We start from the raw sequence: 25,737 nt of genomic DNA on the forward strand, positions 1-25,737 counted from the left end.
TCACACCAAATGTTACGCGGCTGCTGCCGAAGAATGAGGCGATTAACGATGAACAAGATAGGATTTAAGGACCGCTGGCCTAACGCGAGCGCTCCGTTGTTGTTGTTGTTGTTAGCCTTTGAAAAGATGGCACATACCCACACTGGGGGATCGGCCAAGGATCGGGAGGCAAAGGTTGCGATTCACCTGTACATACTAAAGGCAGTTCCGCGCCACTGCCAGCTTCATCCTCGTCACAATATAAGTGCTGATATGCCATTTGTTCTAAATCTAGCTCTTCAAGAAAGCCGGTTGAAGTGCTGCAGCGAGTTAAAAGTACACCACTGCGTTTATATTGCAGTTTTTCTTTGACCACAGGTGACCTAAAGATCAACTGTACGTGACAGCTGTCGTTCGGTTGGTAGAACTGAAGCAGCATAAGAGATGAAATTTAATTGTTATGTTTTTAGTGGTCATAGGCGGATACCACGTGGTGATCCACGTGTTCTGATGTCTAGCCCATGGTTTTAAAGAAGAAATCACGCAATAAAATTAAGCGTCTACTGTCCTTTAAGGTGTACGTAAGTGCCCCGAAGTTTTTTTTTTTTCCTGCCCTTGATATGAAGTCAAAAAAAAGCGTTTGACTGCGGCATTCGAAATCCCAAAGCTGGGAAAAAGCAGTACAGGCGAAGTACGAAATTCGGCGTCGAGGGAAAGGAGGAGACTTGCAGCGAATCCACCGCTCTTTGGGGACTCAAAGTACGGGGGGACCGGTTCTGACCTTTGACCGAGTCGGACGTGTTTTTTGACGCTCCTTCGACTTCGGCCGGGCCTAGCTACGCCGTGCAGCAACCGGGTTGGGCCCGCATCGCCTGCACGTACGACCCGCAGGCAACGGACCTGGACCTAGGATAACGACCTCCCGTGGCCCCCCGGCCATGGAGCCCCACCAGGAGGCCCGCGGCCGCGGAATGCGCAAGCCTAGGACTGTGCCGGACGGACCTCGTTCGCAGAGCGCACGCCGCGACCGGTCTATCGATTCATCTCCGCTGCTAGAGAGATGGATAGAGTGCGTGCAACGCGCAACACAGCGCGCTGCCCTGACTCCGGAGACGGCGAAGGCAACGCTACGCACCTTGGCCCTTCCGCCACGTGCTGCTGCGATGGCGGCGCGCGCGGACCAACACGTGGGAGCCGCCATTGCCAGCCCGGTCCTGCAGCCACCACTCGGCGGCGGCTACATTCCAGAAGCGGTGGAAGCAGCTGTAGAAGAGCCAGAGGGGGACGACGCCATGGATCAAAGCACCCATCGCAAGCGGCGCCGTTCCACCCACTCTGAAGAGGGGGAGGGGAACAAAGGCAGCGGGGGCGAGGAATCTGCTGCTAAGCGCGAAGCGCTGCAGCTAACTGCACCTGTCTCACCTCCCCCTCCGCGTCCTGAGGGAGCGACCACAGGACAAAGAGCCAGGGAGGTGACAGCCGACAATGGCGTGTCTGCCAGTGCTGGCTGCTTTCCCCCTGCTCTCGCCGGAACGCAAGCCCCCACCCTGAGGGACCAGCTGCCGGTGACGACATCGGCTGACGCGGCGCAGAAGCCAGCAAACCCAGCACGTGACCCAGAGGCCGCAGCTGCGGCTCTCAGACGGAGCGCGCCGCACGCTGCCAGCGTGCCTGACAGCAACGAACGCCACGCCCCCCTGGCATCCTCATGCTCACTGGAGACCGCCAACCTGATCCCCTGGCGCCAGGCTTCAACCCGAGCACAGCGAAGGCGTAAGGCTGCCCTGCAGAGAGCTGCTGCTGCTGTGGCGGTCCATGAGGAGCTCCACTGGACAGTCCTGTTCCGGCCAGCGGAACGCGGCGTGGCCATAAGCAGGGAACAGGGCTGGGAGATTGCTGAGGAGCTGGGCCCGTGCCCTGGCGTGCTGGCGGTTCGCGTTAACACGCGGCGGAACGTCGTGGCGGTGGACACCGGCTGCGCAGCTACCTTCGGCTCGCTTCTGGCCACGGCTGTCATCCGTGGCCTGGCTGTGTGCGCCAGGGAGCCAGCTCCTCGCAACCAGTCCAGTGGGCTCGTGTTCGGCGTGGACACGCGCCGCTCAGCGGACCAGCTGCTTGCCGCAGTGGAGTCGGCGGTGGCAGTGACGTCGGCGTCGCTGTCGGGAAGCACGCTGCTTCTCCGATTTGCGGCGCCGATCCCGCCGCCGCATGTGCTCATTTACAGGCGGCGCCTCGCTGTCCGGCCCTGCCGCCCGCGCCCACTGCAGTGTTCCCGCTGTTCCAGCCTGGGCCATGCCACCGAGGCCTGCAGAGCTGCTGCCCGCTGTGCCCGCTGCGGTGCGCCACACGACACTGGAGCGTGCACCAGCGGAAAATCGCGCTGCTCAAATTGCGGCGGTCGACACCCTGCCACGGACCCTTCATGCCCCCACTGGCAACGAGAGAGGCATGTCGCCACGATTTTGGCTTCGTCAGAGGTGCCTCTCTCACGACGGGCCGTGCGCGCGGTTGTACGCGAAGAAACGGCTCCGCAGGCTGCACAGCAGCAACCAAGCAAGCGCAGCTATGCGCAGGTTGCGGGCCACAGCAAGCAGCAGCAGCAGCCTTCTCAGCAGCTCAGGCCTCAGAAGCAGCGGGGGCAGCATCCCAAGCAGCAGGCCGGTTCCCGCACCGCACCAGTGAGGCCCGCACCGACTACCTCCGGTGGCTCCCCTCTGGACGCACGCGACGCCTTAATCGAGCGCCTGCAGGCCGCGCTGCGAGCACTAAGCGTGCTCCTGCCAGAGGGCTCCGAGGGTCGCCGCATCTGTGAGGAAGCGACAGGCCCTCCTGCACTAAACAGCCAACAACATGGCTAGTCGCCGGGCAGCACCCCGCATTCCCACAGTCCTGCAATGGAACGTCCGCTCCCTTGCAGCGCGATACGCTGAGCTCCGCTCACGCATAACATCCGAACAACCAGAGGTGATCGCGCTGCAGGAAACTTACGTCCGGCTGCGGGATGGGGAGCCCCAAAGGCGGCTGCCCGGCTACATCGGCTACCATTCACCAACGAAGTGTGAGGAGGAGTCATGTGCATCAATCCCTTGCGGCGACCCAGCCCATCGACCCGGAAAATCGCGGGCCTCCATCTATGTGCGGCGCGACGTCCAGCACGCGCTCGTCGGCACGGCGGCGGCGACGAGTGACGTTCAGGAGTGCGTGGCAGTGACAGTGCGCGTCGGGGGTGTTGACACATCAGTGGCCAGTGTTTATGTGCGCCCAGCTGTGGCGTGGAACGCGCTGTGTTTTCGTGCTGTGTCGTCGTGTTGTGCCCCGCGCCAGCTCATAGTTGGTGACTTCAATGCCCATCATTGTGCGTGGGGCAGTGCGCGCAACGACCGGCGCGGCGACGACCTGCATGACACAGCAACGCAGCTGGGACTCACTCCTCTCAACACTGGCCAGCCCACCTTCCGACGGCGTGGATCGTCAGGCTCCTGCATCGACGTTGCGTTCGCGTCCAGCGGCATCGAGGCGACCTGGCGTCGTGCACCATCACTCTGGGGCTCGGATCACTTCTCCATCACCATAGAGCCCACTGCTAAAGAGGCGCGCCCCATGCGTACGTACGCAATCGTGAATTGGGGCCGCTTCCGCCAAGAGGTGGACGCCGCCGCTGCGTCCGGCGCCGATTACTTCACCAGTCTTGTCCGGAGCGCCCTCGCAGCCACGCGTCGCGCAGAGGTGCGGGCAGGTCAGCCAACACCCGACAATAAGCTGCTCGATCTGCGCGACAAAAGGGACAAGGCGGAGCGCAGGGCGCGACGGACGGACAAGCCAGAAGACTGGACGGTCTACAAGCGGCTGGACGCAGCGGCAAGGCGTCACTCCAACAAGCTTTATCGACGGCAGTGGGCTTCTCTCTGCAACACGATGGAGAAGGATCGCAGCTCGCGGCGGCTCTTCACCACCCTGCGGCGCATCACTACACCTCAGGCGAACTCTCAGCCCCTGGCCGCTCTCGCCATCTCGAGCGGCCAAACAAACCAACAGCTGGCTGAGCAGTTCGCTGACCGATTTGCGCCACAGCGTCCCGCGAGCAGTGCAGTGACGACATCGGGCCCCAGTTTTGACGCCAGGTACTCTTCCCCCGCCCCGGATGACGGCCCGTGCAACGCGCTCTTCACAGCGGCGGAACTGAACGACGCGCTGCACCACTGCACCCGCCGCTCATCGCCCGGGCCAGACGGGGTTACGTACCAGATGCTGCGCAACCTGGACGCGGAACAACGTCAAGTCCTCCTGCGGCAGCTCAACCTGGTGTGGGAACGCGGGGTGCTACCTGAGGAGTGGCGCACAGCGGTCGTCTGCCCCATACCGAAGCCAGGCCGCCCACCCACGGAGCTCAGCGGATACCGGCCAGTGGCGCTAACGTCGGCGGCATGCAAGCTGATGGAGCATATGGCGCTCCAACGCCTGCATGCGCGGGCCGCGGAGGCAGACTTGTTCGACGAGCGTCAGACAGGGTTTCGCGGGATGCGCTGCGCGGCAGATTCAATCGCGGACGTTGTCTCCGCACTCGAGCACGCCGTGGCGGCGCGGCAGGTAGCACTGCTCTTGCTGCTCGACGTGTCGAGTGCGTTTGACAACGTCCACCGTGCGGTAATTCTCGCGAGGCTGGAAGAGGCGGGCGTGGCCGGTCGTCTGTTGCGTTATGTGCAGGGGTTCCTCAACGCGCGCACTATTCGCGTGCGCGTGGGAGCGGCTCTCTCTCAGCCCCGCCCGGTGGATCTAGGCGTGCCGCAGGGGTCGGTGTTGTCCCCGTTCCTCTTCAATGTGGCGATGTCGGCGGTGCCGGGCTGTCTGCCCACAGGCAACCGGCACCGCGTGTACATCTCCATATACGCGGACGACATCGCTCTGTGGTGCTTGGGACCTCCGGGCGAGGCTTCCCGCGTGAGAGACTGCCTCCAGGGGTCCCTTGACGCTATCGGCGACCGGTTGCGGGGCCTCGGCCTGGCGCTTTGCGCGGAGAAGACTGCAGCCATGGCCTGCGCAGCTCGCAGATGCGCCCGCCTGGCGCCGCTGACGTTGGCTGGGACGCCGCTGCCATGGAAGAGCTCCGTGCGGTACCTCGGCCTGGAAATCGACCAGCGCCTCTCCTTCCGCCCCGCGGCGACCAGGGCCTGCCAGCAGATGAAGAGGACTACAGCCGCTGTGCACAAGCTCACCGCCCGGGGCCAGGGGATTTCTCAGCAGGCTGCGCTGCGCCTCTACAACGCCGCAGCCTTAGGGGCGATACTCTACGCGCTGCCCCTCGTCACGGTGCGCAAACCATCATGGAAGACACTGGAGGTGCAGCATCGCAAAGCGCTGCGGACCTGCCTCGGTCTACCCGGAAACTCGCAATGCGAGGCGACACTGGCCGAGGCGGGCGCGTGGCCGCTGCAGCTACAGGCCACGCAGCGCTCGCTGCACCACATTGACCGCCTTCACCGCGCACCAGACGGCGCGGAACTCCTGCAGCGCCTTCGTCACTACCCGCGCTCAAGAATGGGCGCGGCACTGCAGGAATATGACCAGCTGACGCGCGCCACGCCCCCCTACGGCCTCTGCTCCCCCTGGCCCCTCACGACGGAGGTACAGCGAGAGATCGTCGGCATCGCGGGAAAACGCAGCACACCACTATGTGCAGTGCAGCAGCTAGCCGGAGCCGTCATCTACGAGCAACTGCGCGACCATCTGCTTGTGTTCACTGACGGCTCCGTGGTGAGCGAAAACTGCTCGCTCGCCGCAGCGGCCACCATCCCCGCCCTGCAGCTGCACCGCCAGCAAAGAGTGGCTTACCTGGGCTCTTCGACCACGGCGGAGCTACTGGGTCTTCGCCTGGGCTTGGACCTGGTGCTCACCCTTACTCCGCCGCCACCCAGGTGTGCTCTGCTGTGTGATTCCCGTGCCGCCCTCAGCCGCCTGCAGACTCCCGCCCGTGGCACCCCGTTGCTGTGCGCGTTACGCGAGCGCATTGAGCGCCTCGCGGAGCGCAGATGCAGTATTCGCGTGCAGTGGGTGCCCGGTCACTGCGGCATCCGCGGCAACGAGCAAGCCGACGAGCTCGCCACCGCCGCACATCAGCTTCCTCCCAGCGACGAACCGCTCGCCCTGGAAGACGTGCGTGCGGTGATCCACGACCACCTCCGTCAGCAACACCCGGACCCTCGCATCGCGCGAGGAGAGCGCATTTCTCTCGTCGGCGCGCGCTCACTGTCGCGCCTCCAGCGGGCGATGATCATCCGAGTGCGCGTCGGCTGCGTGTGGCCCGGGGAAAGACGGGTGCGCCACGGACTTTCGTCGAGCGACGCGTGCGCTGAATGCGGCGCAGTGGAGACATTGGAGCACATGCTCCTTCGCTGTACCGCTTCTGCAGTGCCGCGTCGCGAGATGCTCGCGGCCTACAGGGCGCTGGGAATCATCCCGGACAGTCTCGAAGCGCTCCTGTGGCCGCGCGGCAGTGCGCGCACCCGTGACAGAACAATGGTGAGCCTCTGTACGTTCATCGAGCAGGCGGACTTGACTCCCCGCTTGCTCTACGCCAGGTAGTGCACGCGTGACACGAACGCTCCGTGGGTGCTACCTCGGACGGTATACGCGGCCGGGCGCCCCACCCCGGCCGCTAGTGCAGTGTGCCGCGCGTGCGATTAATCCGAGACAGGACGCTACGTGCGCGCGGCTATGTACATACAGTTTACTTCTTGTGTAAGTGATTGTGCGCAGTGGCCGCTCGCGCGCACTTATTTTCGGACAATGCTTGGACATTAGCGCGCGAGCGGCGCGAACTTGATTACTTTTGTATTTTGTAAATAGTGTACAAAGCTCTACCCTGTCCTTTCTCGCTGTCGCTCCCCTCTATACTTCTCCTCACTATCCTCTCCCTTTCCCTTTCGTTTCCGCCGGCTGCAGCTCGGGTGCTTAAGATATTAGATAGCAATTGCCGCGGCCGGCAACACTCTTTTGCTTCACTTTTTATTTTTTTAAATAAACCACTACCACCACTCAAAGTACGCCGAACCCGAGGCTTTGAAATGAAGAGGATTATTCAAATTAAGTTGGCACCCAGGATTAAAAGATATATTTGTTCTGACAGTGAGGAACCTCATTATATGGGCCTACCAGCTGGAAGTCGTGCGCTTCGTTTAAATCCGTGCGGCACCTGAAACTCCATGGGCGCCTACGCGGTTTCGTTACCGAGATTATGTCGACACTGCTCCTTTCAGAGTTCTGAAACTGGTCAAAGGCTCGTACAATTCCACAACAAGCATATGCGTAATGATTTTCGCTATAGAAAATTTCAGTTCACTGGGAGTGAAGCAGTAGAATTAAGGCTGCGAAAGAATACTGCAACTTGAACGCGTTGTACTCCTTCATTGTTGAAGACTCAGAGCAAGCAGTGACAGTCATCATCATCATCAGCAGCCTGAATACGCCCACTGCAAGGCAAAGGCCTCTCCCATGCCTGTCCAATTAAATCTGTCCTTAGACAGGTGCGGCCACCGTTTCCCCGCAAACTTCTTAATCTCATCCGCCCACCTAACTTTCTTCCACCCCCTGATACGCTTGGAATCCGCTCCGCTACCCTTAATTACAGTACCGCACGTAATTACTAGAGCAACGAATCGTCAGAACCGCATTTCATTAAAAACTAAAACTTAATATTAACACTTAAAATCAGCGCTAGATTTCATCAGATGATAAATCTAAGAGGTTTGCAGATATTCAAGCACTCATATCGGCTGAAAGATCACGGGCATGCTCGGGGGTTCGGTCGGATTGCAGAACAGGAACCGATGGAGAAATTCAGAATAACAATGTAAAGCAGCTGCGCACGGTTGTCGGAAGCTGCCGTCGATGAGCCGGTGCCTCTTGAAAAACCGTGAAGCACATCAGTGCACAGGTCTTGACACTCGTGGAGACATCGTAAATGCCTGAGTGGTGACTTGCGCGTGTCGGGAGCGAAGCCTTGGTGAGGAGCGTCGCGGTGCTCCCTGTTGTGACTGTACTTCGGACCACGTGGGCCCGAGCAAGCAGCTACCGTGAACAATCACCAAGGTCGACAACCTCGCGACGACCATGGGAAGTGGGATGCTTGGAATGCCCCTTGCGAGCCTCAGCGGATTAGTGTAGCAGGAATGCAGGAGGTATTGTTCGAGCGACCACAGAGGAGGCGACGGGCCGGCGCCGGTCACGCTGGCGGATAATTGAAGAATTCTGTGGCCCCGACTCGCGTTCTGGGCATTCGGCGGGGAAGCAAGTTCATTCACTTGCTGGAAGACTTCGGGAGATTCCTTTCCCGCAGGGCTGGATGAGTCGGCATCTCCTCCTCTCATCGACCCAGCTGCGGGAGAGGGGAAAAGCTCGCACCTGCCCAGCCGTGGGTGGTAACAAGAACGTCCCCTTCGGTCCATCCGATTGGACAGTGCTCGTCGACCATTATTCCCCAGCCAGGGATCTGGGGAAACCGAACGATATTTAACTCGGCCGTGAGTGTGGCCGAGAGAAGCCTGCTAGCTCCAGTCGACTACGGTTGACGAAGACGTTCCCCTTCCACTGAGAGCCATTCTCAGTCCCGCTCTATGTAAATAATGTAAATATGTAAATACAGTTTTTCCTTCACTTCCCGTACTCCCCGTCTCCGGCCCACGTTCCTTCCTCCTTCGGCAATGCGGCGGTGATCCTGGTTCCGATGCCTGGTGGGACACGCTTCTAGCATCGACAAACATATCAACTGGTTGGCCGCGGCGGGATCTTCCACGCTTGGTCCTGGCTTCAGCAGTGGTGAGCGCTTGACTTTCTTTAAGAATCTGCCAGGCTTGATAACTCTGGAAATTTATCACTTCCTGTAGATTGTTTTCTGCACGTGCTCGCTTAAGCATTTCACGTAGCAGCTTATTTTTGAAAGTCCTCGTTCGGGAGTTGCCATGGATTTGAGCAAACTAAAGAAGCCAGAGTTGATGTTGCTGTGTGAAGGGCTGGGTATTGAGGCCAGGAAAAGTCACAGAAAGCCGCAGCTGATTCAGGCTATTAAGGAATGTGGTGCTAAGGAGGAGGGTGACAAAATTTGGGAGACCTGGGAAGTCATTCAGGAGGGAATCAGGAACGCTAAGGAGGAGGCCGACAGGGTGGAAAAGGAACGCAAGGAGGAGGCCGACAGGATTGAAAAAGAACGCCTTTACCGCAAGGAAGCCGCTAAGAAGGAGGCTGACAGGATTGAAAAAGAACGCTTTTACCGCAAGGAAGCCGCTAAAAAGGAGGCCGACAGGGTTGAAAAAGAATGGCAGGAGCAATGCCGTAGGAGACTCGCTGAGCTCGAGGAACTACGAAAACAAGAACAGCAGGAGCTCATACGTACTGCTCAGTTTCTCAGACAGCGAAGGGCCCGAGATCGGTTGCGGACTTTTCAGAGAGGCGAGAGCTTCAGAACGTTCCTCGCGAATTTTGAACAGGTATGTGCGGAGGAGGAACTAGATCAGGGCGAATGGTCAATGATGTTGCTGGCCATCCTTCCTTGCGATGTCAGCGCCGTATTAACGCGACTGTCCGATGAGGATGCCAGAAACTACGACAAAGCCAAAAGTGCCCTCTTCCGATACTTCGGAATTCGCGTACAGACCGAGTCTAAAAGCCGAAGTGATAGCAGCGGGCCGCGCTCCCGTCAGTGCGTCAGTGACCAGCCAAAGAGCCTCGCTTGGTCAGCTACGCACAATGTAGTTACTCAGAAGAACAGTGACAGTCGGGAAGTTGACGCGATAATCTACGGCACAGAGCGTCGTTGTCAGTCACCTGACAGCGACTGTGGCGCTCCAAGCCAGAGCGCAGCGTTAGCTGAAAAGCGGGATGCCGTAGAGATTGCCCTTGCAACTCAGAAAGGTGTAGGCGCAGCGCCGAGATATAGTCCTACAGAAAACAGTCGCGCGCTGAAAGCGACAGATGAGGGTTCTACTGTAAGCGAGGAATGCGCCTCATCGCTGCCTCGGAACAATGATCAGTTCAGCGATAACGGAACGACAGCCGCTCGCGACCGAACACCCGAAAATGAGTTATGCTCCACTGAAACCAGTGTGTCTTTGCCCATTGCCCGCGTCACGATCGAGAGCCCGCTCGAGGTGCGTCTGACCGAGGCAGCCGTCTCCCAAAACCTGCCTAAGCAGCAACCCTCGATTTTCTCAAATCGCTTGGATATGCTGCCCAAAGAAAAGGGCCTTTGTTTTGGAGATAATGCTGCGCAGGTCCTTACCATTTCGAAGGCTCGTGAGGTCGCGGCGCCAGCAGAGCACGTGGTTGAAGACGGCAAACCTCAACCTGTAAGCCCGAAGCTGATAAATTCTCACGGTGATGAGCTAGGGCAGGCTTTATTGCAAACTGTCGACGAGACGAACGCAGGCGACTTAACCCGTGACGGCTCCGCGCTACCTAATGAGGAGCCAGCCCAGGACTTACTCACTTTTAGCACAGGGGTAAAGAGCACCGATAGTAGTGCAAGCTATAGTGAGTCTTCCGAAGCAGGCGCAAGTGATGAGCTGGGGCTAGGTGAGGAACTGAAAACAAATCTAGTGTTGCCCCACTCAGATGGCTTTTTCGAACTCCTTCGTGTGGACAGAGAAACGTTCACCGCTGAGCAAGAGAAAGACCAGACTCTACGAAACTTGAGTCACCAAAGTGACATAGGTGTGTCACGGAAGAACATACCTTTCCAGCTCCGTTCTGGCCTGCTGTACCGCCAGTATAAGGATAGGAAAGGTATCCAACACGACCAACTTACTGCCCGCGTCGCGATCGAGAGCCCGCTCGGGCTGCGTCTGACCGAGGCAGCCGTCTCCCAAGACCTGCCTATGCAGCATCCCTCGATTTTCCCAAATCGCTTGGATAGGCTGCCCAAAGAAAAGGGCCTTAGTCTTAGAGATAACGCTGCGCAGGTCCTCACCAGTTCGAAGGCTCCAGAATTCGCAGCGCCAGCAGAGCACGCGGGTGAAGAGGGCAAACGTGACCCTGTAACCCTTATAAACTCTCACGGTAGTGAGCCAGAGCAGGCTGGATCACAAACTGACAATGAGGCGAACGCCGACGACTTAACCTGTGACGGTTCCGCGATGGCTAGTGACGCGCCCCGCAAACCAACAGCGAGGGTTTCCACGGAGCGGCAGCGTATAGAGGTGGCCAAACGGGAAGAGTTAGTTAAGGGGAAAGTGCGGCTCTTGTTGACTGCTCGACTGAAATCCGAACCGCGTAGCCGCCCCAATTTGGCACCTCGGTGCTCAAGAGTTCGCACCCGCCCCGTGGGAACACAAGCCAAGAGAACGCAACGCGCGAACCCAATCCGAGAGAGACGGATACGCTGGCACGGCATTCGCACCCGTTCGTTCCCTTCTCGCATTCTGCTTTCTGAGCGTCAGCCAAACTTCAGAACCGCGAGACTTGGACGAGGAAGAGTTAAGGGTCCCAAGCTGAAATTCCTAGCCTTGTGTCCTGTTGCACCTGCTAGAGCAGCTATCGGACCGCGGCCGCGAAGGGGGCGGCTGAAAAATAGGAACCAGTAAATTCCTTGAGTCGCAACGCTGTTGTAGACGGATTCGAGGAATAATCCCGTCTTGAGTTGAATGGTTGTTTTTTTTTGTTCATTTAACTCTCCTGTACAGAAATGCAAGCTGAAATTCCTAGCATTATGTAATGTCTCATCTGCTAAAGCAGCTGTCGGACCACGGCCGCGCAAGGGGCGGATATGACGCATAATCTCATATTGAGTTTAATGCTTGTTTTTTGTCTTTTGTTCATATCACTCTCCTATGCGAAATGAAAGCGAAATTTCGGAGCTTGGCATTGCGGGACTCAGTTCACATGCGTTGCCGAAAGGTGCGAGTAATGGCAACGCTGATGGCCTCAGCCGAAGCTTTCCCGTGTAATGCCCTTTCCTGACTCCCCGGACGATAATCCGCTATGCAAATTTGTATTTTGTTTTTTGCTTTAGCGGGAATCATTTTTTTTTCTCTGTTTTGTATGTATGTTCAGCAGCTCCACCTTCCATTTGTGCTCTCACGGGAGGTGGCTTTCTGTGACATAAACCGTGCTACGGCACCCCCCCCCAAAATTTTAGGAAATTTTTCCCTTTTGGCTAAACAAGCTCTGTGTATTCTGGTTTGGTCAAACATGTCAACTTTCGGAGGAGGACGTAAATTTCACGCTACAGCTCATTTTCTCTAAAGAGGTTTTGTTGACCGAAAACAGCTTGGCAGTTCTTGAAGTCGGTTTGGCGCTTTCTGCTTGTTGGGCTTTGGACTTTGCTGGTTGAGCTCGTTACAGCTGTCAACGAAGCAAGAAGAACCTTTGGGCCCAGCTGTGACCAAAGGCCGAACGGACACAACTCCAGGTCTCTGCGCGCAGCAGCGTTGGCTGCAACCACTACGAGACCTCTTCGGGCGGCGGACGTGCTGTTGTGACTGTACTTCGGACCACGTGGGCCCGAGCAAGCAGCTACCGTGAACAATCACCAAGGTCGACAACCTCGCGACGACCATGGGAAGTGGGATGCTTGGAATGCCCCTTGCGAGCCTCAGCGGATTAGTGTAGCAGGAATGCAGGAGGTATTGTTCGAGCGACCACAGAGGAGGCGACGGGCCGGCGCCGGTCACGCTGGCGGATAATTGAAGAATTCTGTGGCCCCGACTCGCGTTCTGGGCATTCGGCGGGGAAGCAAGTTCATTCACTTGCTGGAAGACTTCGGGAGATTCCTTTCCCGCAGGGCTGGATGAGTCGGCATCTCCTCCTCTCATCGACCCAGCTGCGGGAGAGGGGAAAAGCTCGCACCTGCCCAGCCGTGGGTGGTAACAAGAACGTCCCCTTCGGTCCATCCGATTGGACAGTGCTCGTCGACCATTATTCCCCAGCCAGGGATCTGGGGAAACCGAACGATATTTAACTCGGCCGTGAGTGTGGCCGAGAGAAGCCTGCTAGCTCCAGTCGACTACGGTTGACGAAGACGTTCCCCTTCCACTGAGAGCCATTCTCAGTCCCGCTCTATGTAAATAATGTAAATATGTAAATACAGTTTTTCCTTCACTTCCCGTACTCCCCGTCTCCGGCCCACGTTCCTTCCTCCTTCGGCAATGCGGCGGTGATCCTGGTTCCGATGCCTGGTGGGACACGCTTCTAGCATCGACAAATATAACATCCCATGGAGTTGGCTAGCGACGCTGAGTAAACTGCATGTTCTGATGAAGGGGGAATAGCCGGAGGTATCCCGATGGAAACAGAGTGGTCGTACAATTTAGCCAGCTGCTGAGGCAATGGGCAGTAGCAATGCTCTATCCAGAGGCTCTCATCACAATGCTGCAATTTCGAAGAGGGATGAGACGCGGCAATCTCGAAGTCATTGCAATGGAAGTATAGACAGCGGCGTAATGTGACCGAATTGTAACTCGAAAGCTACTGTGGGCCAGGATGGTTCGGATTGGAATAGTGTGTCCGGGTCGAGGGCACTGTTGTTCAAATGGAGGAAGGCGGATGGAGGCTGAGTGTCCGGAGAGTGGAGACCAATAGGAGGACTGGACCTATGTAGGAAGATTCCTCGGTTAGAGGAAAGGTGGTTCCCAGCGGCGCAGACCTGCCGCTAATGCTGGCTGGAAAGCCGCGCGCAGTTCGCAGTACGCCTTAGAGCTGGAAAGTGTAGCAACAGCGCTGTGGATGCAGTGTCTAGAGGAGCTTTCGGGGTCATAGCTAGCTGCGCCAGGCCGAAAATATCAGGCACGGCGTCAAGCAGCAAGAGCTGGGTTGTAGGCCCAGAGCCGGTTGCAGATGGCACGGTGCACAAAATGAGCGCACGTCACCAGCGCTACAGCATCTATCTCTTCGTCGACGCTAGAGGAGCACCCAGACAAGCTGTCAGGCACGGTTCGACACTTTTGATCGTGATCCAAGGCCTTCGTTCCGTGCGACGGTGCTCCTTGAAGTATCGCAGCCGCATCTATCTTCATCTGGAAAAGTTCCACACCTTGTCAAGCTCACTGCCGCCATTCTCTATGTCCACAGGCGAAGCCTGCTCCACCGAAGCTTCCTTCAGTTGCTTTGTTCTACTTGCATCTAATGCTACGCTTACTATACTCTCGTCGACCTTGCGGCGCCTTTCGACATCACATGCTGCCAGTAGCGGCGCTTCCTGCCCGCAACTTCGTTCTCAGTTGCAAAGTGAGCCATGACCACCTAAGCATTACGCTTGGCTCTGTAGACTCTCCCCTGATAACCTGGACCACTTGTTGAACATCGAGGACTGTTCCTTGCGAATTCCATCGACCTTTGACTCCACTGTTGCGGGCGTCCGTATCTCAGGCGGCGCGGTGTGGGGACCGCGCGCCCAAACCAGAGGATAAAGAAGGAGCCACGACAGTGAAACACATGCCATCACAGTGCCCGAACAAACCAGTTTTTGAGGGTTAACCACACGGCTTTGCCGTGTTTCTTCATCCGTCGCAACAAATCCACCTGTCCGTCCCTCGGTATGGCTTACACTCTCTCAATGCGTCGCTTGCATGTGTCAATGCTTGTGCTTATGCCACCGCTGCCGTCCACATGCACCTGGTGCGCACGACAACACCGGGAATAAAATTGAAAATCAAAACAAAGGCTCATATCGGGACACCGAGAAGTGGCAAGGACTATATGTAGACTTGACTTAGACGCTAGGTCACCGTTGTTGCCACGTCAGTGTTTGCTACTGACAACGAAACGAACGATTAAGGATTTTGTTTAGTGACACTGCCTACTGAGTATAGATGTAAAAAAAAAATCATGACAAAATTGCATGATTTTTTGCCACGGGGTAATTAGACGTAGCAAGGATTATAGCACAATTTTTTTAAAAGAATGCCAAAATTCCAACCCCATTTCTACCATCGGGTCGCATTCTTTTTGTTATTCTTGAGCATTTCCAATCAGTGCTGCGGTTTTCTTTTTTGTTTTTGCTATCCAGGCGGGCCCAAAAGTGTCAACGCTCTACTGGTGGGGACTAGGAGTTTTAGTCGTTCCACCCTGTGTCCCACTTTAATCACTGTTTTAGTCACTACGTTATAACAAAATGTTCATTCATTAAAGTCGGAATCGGGCAAGAAACGACCACTTCACTGACTCCTTAACTTGCGCCGTCGTGAAGTTACTTCGTGACGTTCCGTATAAATCATGGGAAGAATTACTTGATGTCACGTTTATTTTCCGCTTCACTAAAATCAGAGTATTCTAAAGGGTCGTCATGAAATGTTCACATCTAGAGTACGTGTATTAAGGACGCGACGGCCTGCAAACAGTCCCGGACCCTATCCCCTTCAACCCCCCAGTGCGCCTTGGCTCAACCCTGACCTCACATCATAAATCGTCTAATATTTTCTGTCCCTAAACCAACGCACCCGCCCATATGAAACCGCTATCTCACCGAATGAGGGAGCGCCACAGTATGACCACTGTCTCCATTGACGCGTGGCGTGCATGAAAACACACGACGACAGACGCATGGTGTCTCCAAGCCACGGGACACACCGAAGCCCTGTCGAACTGCAAAGGGCTGCTTCTGCAACTACCTTGCACGCAACAAAAATACGAAATAAATAAAGTGCACAGGATAGAAGCATCGGCGGTGGATCCACCAGCATATAGTTCTCTCTCGACCTCATGCGGACCGCACGCGCCAGATAGAACCGTTTTCCTTTTTATCATTGCCGGCGATCTCCCGACGGCCATAAGCCACCTTCGCGCATACGACCGCGCCCCGTCGTCAGCTCTGCCAGCGAGAGGGGCCTTTCACAGCGCAGATACGCCGGTGCCTACCCCGCCGAAAGCTTCGGCCTCTCTCAGCGCTACCGACCTGCCTCCATCCTCTCACACGGAGCTTACATGCGTACGCAGAATACACGGAACAGCCGCCTAGCTAAGAGGGGGGGGGGGGGGGGGGGTTCACGTTGTGTGCGCGGGGTGGGTGGGAGGAGAGCATGTAGAAGGAGCGAAGGGGGAGGGTGAAATTAAGGCTTAAGCCGGGTGCAGGAAGTGGTGGGAGTGCATTTTGCGGAACATAAAGAGGGCGATGCTGCAGTCTGAGCAGGCCATTCATTAGCGAACGCTAAATCTTGCTCCGCGATGACTGGCCATTTCATTAAAAGCGCCTGCCGTGCGGGATCTCAGCGGCTCCCCTCAAACCGGTCGCGAGCTTTGGAGCGCTGCCGGATGGAGCACGCAGCAGAAAAGGCGAGCGGGTTTTAGGAGTGGTGTGTCTGCATAGAGTTCTGCTTACTGTATAAACAAGTACGAAGCTTGTTGATCTTTCTTTTCTCCTTCAAGTTTTGCGCATATTCAATAGGAACGGCTTGAAGGCATTGTTGACAGGTGAAGTGGAGGCGATGTTTCGCTGTAGCATAAACCAACAAGCATATGACAGGAAAAAAGTTTTCCTAGAGACCATAAAAAAAAACGGTAGGGTAAAAGATGGAAGGAAAATGCATGGAGGTTATTATTTGATTAATAAACGTTCCTACATTCGATAGATACACGAATAAAATCAAAACTTGAGCACATAGTTCCTCGCCATCTGAAATTTCCCCACAATCGACTCTTGTCTGCAGGTGCCACTTGGGGTAAGCGGGCAGTCCACGCATTGTGAGAAATGTGTCACCCTTGAAACCGTGCAGGCAATTGTTGTAGATCCAAGCTTGCACGCACAAGCGGGTATGTTGCGAGCTTAAACTGGATGTTCTTATACGAGGACCGCTGGCAACAAAATTAGTTTTAGGTCAATGGTCCTGCCTTAGGTAACAGGGCTGTGCAATGAACTTTTTCTGCCTACAAGTAAGATTCTAGACTCTTTTCGTTAGACTCCACGTTTCTGTACCATATGTGAATTCCGGTAAGATATAGTTGTTATATACTTTCCTCTTCAGGCATACTGGTAAAGGGCCTTACATGATCTGAGATTGGGATCGAAATACGCGCCACCCCATCTTTATGCTCTTAGTAATTTCACTCTCGTGGTTCAGGTCCGAGGTCACTAACTGCCCTAAGTAGATGTATTCTTTGACAGGTTACAAGGGTTCACTGCCTATTGTAAACTGCTATTCTCTCCTGATAATGCTGAACAGTATTTCAGTTTAGTGTATAATAATTTTTACACCCACCGATCTGCTTTTCCACTCTAGGTCCTCGATCCTGCTTTCCAATTCATCCTCTCAGTTACTTAGGAAACAAGTGTCACAAGACTTTCTAGATTCAAATAACAATGAAATTAAATAGAAGTTGCCTATATTGAAAGGGTACGGCGTTGCAATCACAGAGACCACCCACAAGGAAAACGAAGCTTTTATAAACCATTAAAAAGACCAAAAAATGAAATAGGATGTCGCCATCACCGGCCGATTTCGCCACTAAAACGCATGCGTCGACGCCGATTTTGGGCACCTGCAGACAGTTTTATCAAAGACGTCGCCATCTTGAGAAGGCAGTGCCATCTAGTGTCTAGGATGACAACAACCGCCATGCTGCATGGTATGAGCAATCACATTCGCAGACCAAGGCGCATTTGGCACCAATCGGTACTACGGAGCTCGTTCAGGAAAATGATCGGACTTCGGCGGTTGATGGGGCCAGATGTGGGTAGCGACGACTGACATAAGCCAGAAAAATCTCAGTAGGAGTCGTGTATAAGGTCCAAAGCGCCAGTGGCGCACACCGCTGGCCGCGACGGAGAGGAAGCGAGAGGTGCAGAGCAGCTGTTTATCTACTTTTTATGGTAGAATAGACTCGGGTAAGAGCTCAGACAGTTGGAATCTAGCGAAGGTATTAATATCTTGACTGTTTTAAGTGCAGTGTTAGTCGCGCTGCATGTGTTGAGCACACCCATTATGCGTGCACTAAGTTTACAGTTCGAACAGCCAAGGCGTGGAGTTTTCACAACACATCTCCTGTCAATTATACCCTGACTGAAAGCCGGTTTCTTCAATGCTTATTTTCTAGTGCATTTATGTGAACAGATTGGGTGTTCACAGGAACGGCTATTGTTCACATAGCCATATTAACACGTACTACTGGCAGCAAAAGTTTACAGGATGCGTATTCTCGAGACAAAAAAAAAAAACACTAACATCGCGCTGCATCATCACATAATCATTTGACATCCAATTAATACGATACCGTTGCCATCGCGTGGAGCATGCATGTTCGGTTATATCTTCATAAAGTTGAGATGAACGCGCTAAAATATTTTTTCCTGCCAGCCGACAACCTGTGACCTTTTGCTGCCGAAAGTATCTACCGCTAATAAGCCAAAATAAGCATGCACAGTTATTACGTTTCACCAAGAATCTTGTGGCGTTCCTGGCCATGAGGGTGCTGGCGCGACTGGGAGTCGAATCCGCGGCAGCGCAAACAGATCAGCTTCGCTGGCCACTGCACGAGGGCACTATAGGCTATCGCGATTTTTTTTTCTTTATTGCCTGGCTTTGACACACAACGTTCAACAAAATAAACAATCAATAAAACACACTAAACGCTATGTACAGGCTCTCGGCACTGTCGTGGTCAGCCAGCATGAATCTGGCTTCGTCAGATTAAGATTCACGCAAATTGCACAGCGGCTCTAGTCTTGAGAGCCACTCCGGAGGCTCCGCAGCGGCTTTCTGGATGGCCAGAAACCAGTCCATGCTTTCCCGAAAGTAAGTTCGGGCAGGTCTTGCGTCTTTGTCACAATGGTAGCCAGCCATTCTGGAGCGCCATATACAGTACAGGCCTAACAGTACCCCATCCTCATTTTCTACACATAAGTACCGGCATAGATGTTTTAAAGAAGGTTAAAATATTCAGGTGCCACCAGGAACAATAACCTTCTTTTGTAAGCTGCACACCGGAACCTTACCGGTGGAAAAATGTTTCGAGGAAAAGGAATTATTTTCACCCTGGGGATCTCACTGTTTAATTTGCAGAAAGCCGGAAACAATAGACCACGTTTTTTTACACTGTTGGTAAGGGGTTTATTTTGGGGATTTATTGCACCGAAACCCAAAGAAAGAATTAGCACTAGACCCGTATGGCATCCATGCTATCGCGATAAACGGTCACGCCTCGTGTTAAACTGCAACACACAGTCGCGCTGTGCATTGCACATTGTCGTCTTCGTCTACTTCCACCTGCGGTGCGAAATGATCAGAGCAGCTTGACCTCGACCAGAGCTTAACCTGAGCCAGAAATCGTCGCCAGACGTGCCACTTTCCTCACCACTTTCATCACCATTTCTTCACCACATTCCAGCTGGTCCTGAGTTGAATTGACAGTGGACGTCGCCAAAGAACAGAACACACATTCGCCAACATACGTTCAGCGCACTTTGTGAATGAAATGCAGACAGAAATAAACACACTGTCTGTGCTTTATATCGGGCGCGGAACGAAGCACAGCGCGTGGCCTACAAACTACTCTGTACCTAATTTTAGGTTACTGTGTTTTGGATGGTTCGGGCAAAGGTATCTTAATTCAATAGGACACGATGAAGAGAATTCACTAATTTCGTCGCAACTTCGTGTCGCAAACCCACGTGTTAACGGACATGGGATGGGGAGCATGTAGGCATCGCTACTTAACAAAAAAAAAAAGAAACATGTCGTTGTTACGAAAATACTAAAATGCTAATTTGCAGAACATGGCATGAATGGGAAAGGCTACACGAACTTTTTACCCATCTGCAATGCGAGCCAAAATGCAGCGATGGCAACGAAAGAAGGGGCACTCGGCATGCACGGGACGTTCAATCTTCCATGCATTGTAACAAATAGTTCGACTGAAAGCACATCGAATGCATTTTAAATAGGCACACTTATTTTGACGATGCAGAGTCGCGCCAAACATCAAACGTTAAGACTTGAGCAGTGCTCTTTCCCAACTGAGATCGAAATTATCAGCACAGGCGCGACGATTTGGCCACCCAGCAAGCGGCAGTAGTGTTAAATTAAGGTATCAACCTTTCAGTCCGTGTAATTACACATTTTTTCGTATTTGTTAACCAGTGAGTATTGGCGGGAGTTGAGTAGGCGAGAATGCATATCGTTTTCAGTACACTGGCTTGTATCGCTCGTAGTATCAACAACCCTACGCAAGCGGCAGGGGAATGAATTTCAGTTTCATGGAGCGTATCGTCGCAAACAAGCATTCGAATGACCAGACGAGGATTCGTTTCGGTCCCGTAGCTCACTGTTGTCTCCCGTATGTTCAGTTTGCAAATGAAGTGACTCTGTCGTAAGCTCTGCAGGCTAAGTTTTCACACACGCCATGACCAATCAGGCAGCGAGAGCGTTCGTGAGAAACTGCTCTTCGAAACCAAAGGTATTACATCGCTCTTGCCGATTTTGAGTTTCAACTAATTTTGATTTCGTGTTTTTCCCATCATGCAACACCGTTCCACGTTTACGCTGCAAGCAACCGGCGAAAAAAACTACATACTCGAATTACGAGCATGGCACTCACCCACGCTGATCGTTCACCCGGTCGAAGTATGGTTGGCATGGTCGCCTGCTCCCGGTTGGTTGCGGCAGGCGCTAAAGGCATAGGCACACATAAGTATGAACACGAGGCGAACACACACGCACAGTTTCTAGGCTTGGCGGAAATAAAACAAGCCGATGGCACTTCCATAAATCACACGCTACTCTGTCTGCAGCCCACGGGCTGAAAATTATCAGGTCATGATGGCGTCGCCGGCGGGCGGCGCTCAGGTAAGACACACAGTGCGACACCCAAGTACCGAAACTAAAATCACGTATAGTCTACGCTACGAAGCCATTCATATCAAAACTGCGGTTACTTTTAACATCCTTACACTTTTTTGAAATTTTTACACGTTTTAGTATGTTTCTGTATAAGTGTGAGGTGTTGCTTACTGCAGTGCTTCCTTGCTACATTGAATGTGTTTGTATGTACAGCAGTGCTTTTAAAGCACACTTAATGTTTGTAACCATGTACTCATACTGCCAACGGACGATTTTTACCTATTGTAATAAATAAATAAGTAAATAAATGAATGAATAAATAAATAAATTAATAAATAAATAAACTTGTTTTTTTCGTTGAGGACGACACAAGTTCGAATCGCTTGACATGAAGATTTTTAAATCTGATTTTCTTGGCGATATATACATCCTCAGCTGCGGGACCATCGTCAACACAGCCAGAAAGAGCCACAGGATGAATTTTACTGAAAAAAATTTAAAACAACGATTAGATCCAGTACGCTTCAGGGTACCTTTAATTTTTATTCCAACTAGGGGTGTGCGTAGCTTATATTGAAATGAAATTTAAGCGCACACGAAAAACGCACACAAGAGGAGGATACACACAGGACAGGCGAATATCAAATTTTTCAAACCCGAATCGAATACAAATCGAATACGAATACTTGGTTCCGAATATTGAATCGAATATCGAATAATCAAGAACAGATGCATTTAACCACTACAAAACATTTATTTGAGCACCCAAGAACATCACAGTTTAACTATCAATGATTAAATGAACACAAAAGGTGTGTGTGGCTGCACAAAAAGCATCAAAGCCTCGAACATTATTCTTAGAAGAGTGGAAATGTCAGAGAAGATGGCTAGTACACAGCACTGATTAAGGCTAGCTTGCCATAAGCACAAAAGCGCGTTGCTGGGATGAACATAAAAGGTTATCGAGAAGGGAAAACCCGCTGCTCCACATGGTCAGGCAGAAGTAGTTCCCTTAACGACTCCTCCAGCCACAGAAAATGCCCTCCCACTTGGCACTGAACTGGCACGTATTGCGAGGCACTTCGTGCACAGCTCTGACTATACCAGCTTCGCAGGTATAGCCACAAAGAAGCTCACCAGCACAGTCAGCTACGCCATGGCCCAACGTTACGCATTGCTCTAGGCGCCGCCGTGTTGTTATGTCTCTGTCGAAAGGACTTGCGGACCGATATGAACGCCGGTGCTCGCAATAGAATTTTCGGCTAGATACGTATATTCGCGTCGGATCGAAAATTCGAAACAACACGAATACTTGGATTTCGAATCGAATACGAATACTAAAAATATAATATTCGAACTATATTCGAAAATTTCGAATATTCGCACACCCCTAATTCCAACCCCTTCTCCGTTCCGTTGTCTGAATACTTCCTGGAAACACACGATGAATAGATTGGGAGAGATCAATCTCTCTGCCTAACACCATTTCTAATATAAATTTTATCACTTGCACTATGGCGGGCTGTAGTGGCTATGCAGACGCTAAATTTATTTTGCAGTACCCTTATATATTTTTCTGTGCAGGTGTGGGAATAAAAATGGCAGGTGTAAAGTTAAGAGACAGGAGGAAAGCAAAGGTGGTCAGGTAATAAACGGAAGCTAATCACATCCTAGTTGAAATCAAGAAGAAATGTGCTTGGGCGGGAGATGCAATGTGAATTCGAGATCACCGATTGTTCTTCGCGGCAACGAAGTAAACTCTGACAGAAGTCAAGCGTAGCAGGATATGGAAGAGAGTTAAGTGGGCAGGTAAGATAAGGAAGTTTGCGGGGATAAGGTGGCCGCAGTTGTCACAGCATATGAAGGGAAATGGGAGGGGCATTTAATCTGCAGTGGGCTGGTCAAGCTGATGATAATGGTAATGAAGATACCAGACTTCTGGACAGTCTTTTGGTTTAAAATATTTTTGTACCTCCATTTCGGATGTATTTACTCTATAATTTTAACCACATTTGCTACTTACTCAATTTTTGCTGGCTAGCTTTCCTCCTCTGTATTTCTGGTTTGGTTTGGTTTGGTTTGGTTTATGGGGTTTAACGTCCCAAAGCGACTAAGGCTATGAGGGACGCCGTAGTGGAGGGCTCCGGAAATTTCGACCACCTGGGGTTCTTTAACGTGCACTGACATCGCACAGTACACGGGCCTCTAGAATTTCTCCTTCAAAGAAATTCAACCGCCGCGGCCGGGATCGAACCCGCGTCTTTTGGGTCAGCAGCCGAGCACCATAACCGCTGAGCCGCGAGTTTACATGCTTACGAAAGCCTCTGTTTCCTGACTGAACAATCTACCCTCTTTCTATTCGGTACAGTAACTGAAAATACATAGCCGCGAGATGACATGGCCGCACTACAGGATATTGTGCACTTGCGGAATAAAGCAGGAACGTTTTTGCTCTCAATATGTGGCTCCCAATTTGTCCGAACGTGAGAACTGCAGGCAATGTGAGAGCTTGAGCTTTCTAAATCGTTGATCATTGAGCTAAAACTAATGACCTTGCAAGTAAAACAATTCCTTTCTGCTTTAGTTCCCCGCTTCCTGCGCTGAAACCTCAGACGTGGTCGATAGTTTTAGGTTAAAGCGTACACATTTCGATACACCCCATTCAAGCTTCCTGAAATGGACAGACGGAGGTTGACAGCATTCCACAAGCGATCAAAAGAAGTAATTGAGCGCACTGTACGTTTAATCTGTCTCTCTCAAACCGTGCCTCACATACGTGGGGCTCTGTGCGCTTGAATGTTTGGAGCGCCAAAGAACTTTACGCCTTTCATATGTTCACTTGCACAAGTGAACGGGGAAAGCAAAAAGACAAATCGCTCGTGAAGTTTCAAGCAGCCCCTTCAGATTATCGGGACCAGGATCAAGCAACTGATGAATCGTATGTATGTGGCTTCGGGCCGGACTTTTTTTTTAGCAGTTTTTGCGGCTTTCCGCTGTTGCCCGAAAGCGGAATTTTACACTGAAATTTTCGAAATACAGTTGCGGGAAACGACTTCATCTTCGCACAGTCTGATGCTACATCTGGCGACCATAAAAGTGCGGTCCTCACTCGCATATATGCGGTATTAGCATTCGCCACTAGGAGATAACACCTATGCGGACCACAGCAAGACAGCAGCACTATTTGCCTAAAAAGCACTACGTCAGTGCATATTAACATGTTCCCGCGGCTTGACGTTTTGTGCTTTAATTACGGTCTGTATTTAAAGGGTGCATAAAGGGAAGCGGAGAAGTATCAAAACTCAGCAGCGATGAATAACGGTGACGGAGAAGATTTGTTACATTCGCTGGACTAAGACTTGCAGCAGTATACGAATTCATACGCATTCCATATTGAAGGGAGCAAATCGCTTTTTTGTCACGAGCAAAGGCGGTTTAAATCCTTCTGTCGACTTCTACGCTCGATGATAAGGAGTAAAATATGAAATATATGGAATAAAAGGGGACCAAACTGTCCTCCAGGGCATCCTTTTTTGTAAAAAAAAGTGCACTAGAAGACAGCTTACTCCTCTATTACGCCATTCTGTTTTGACTACAATTTACAAGCGTGATCCGTGCATGGTCTGCACGCTAATCCATGCTCCTCCTGGACTACCCTAGCGTCTTTATCCAGTAGTTATGTTCCATGTCACTGCGCTTCTATGAACGGATCTCCCTAGGAGTGCATGTTATCTCGCAGGCTATCAGCTAATCTTGCACATGTGCGGATGCTTATCGGTTTTCTAGGTGCGAAAGAACTTGCATCGTAGAGGTGGGCTTCCACCGAGGCACATAGATTACAGCGCTAACTGCGTAAGTACGCAGGTGCAGCTGTGCGATTACCCAACTTCGTGAACAGGGCCACCGTTTCTTACACAGTGAGCGCTGTAAGCTGTGGGCTTCGGCGGAACCCCGTAGCACAATAAGCACAGGTGCAGAGCAGGGGTAGATTAACCTTTGCACCTGTGCGCACCTACGCCGCTGAGATGACGACGGATAAACCTAAAGGGCAGTCAGAATGCAATAAGAAAACAAAAACTGATTCAAAATTAAGACTCATTCTCAAGAATTTTATTTCTTCCTGAACTTATTTATCTTATAGTTATTTCACCCAAGCAAGCAATCGCTGCTGCGTCAGCGCCGTGTTTCTCCTGTGCTTATTTTGGCCCATCTTCGTTACGTGCAAGGGAAACCGAACCAGGCAAGTGCCCAACAGAAACAGAGGTCTCGCGCACAACCAAATGATCCCGTCGTGAGTTCAACGACACTGCAGCTGTCGACTGGCTTCTCCCTGCGCACAACTTCGGCGGCGGGTCACGGCGATGCCCGGAAGCGTGCATGATTCGCCGGTCGTGACTTCAGGTGGCGCCAAGACCGGGCAGAACCAATTCGACACGGCGGCCGGAACGGCCTCGCTACCTGGCGGCCGCCAGATTACTCCCCCTGGGGTTCTTCTTTGTTTTCCCCCCTTCCTATACTGCCGAACCAGTGCCGCTGTTAGTGTGTAGGTATGGGTGCAGCTCGACTCGGCGGCGTCGTTTGGAGTCGTGATCACGCTGCAGCCATTAGCGGCCTACGCGGCAAACTGCCGCTGCATGTCGTGCTGGTCCGCATGCATAATTGCGAGCCTCTTATTTCATAGCGATAACTTGCCCAGTGATTTTTTTTCCCCTGAGGTAAATGGTGCCGCCGTCAGCGTGTGCCGCAACGAAAAACAGAAAAACGGTGCAGCAGTATAGGCCTAGGTAGTAGTGTCGGCACTAAGAGCTATCCAGTGTGCGCTAGATGTGGCCGCATCATCGCGGTACGCAGGTACCGTCTTCGCCTAAAATAACCAAGCAACGGGGCTCGTTTTTTAGGTGTGCGGCGGAGCACTTATGGTATATATATTAAGCTATTAATCTCTGTAAAGTTACGGAGAACCCTTGTCTACGCCTCTCGGAAACGTTTGGTCTTAAGGAGTACT

Source organism: Amblyomma mixtum, chromosome 10, assembly GCF_055824585.1.
Source record: "Amblyomma mixtum isolate Tamu chromosome 10, ASM5582458v1, whole genome shotgun sequence".
NCBI classification, from domain to species: domain Eukaryota; kingdom Metazoa; phylum Arthropoda; class Arachnida; order Ixodida; family Ixodidae; genus Amblyomma; species Amblyomma mixtum.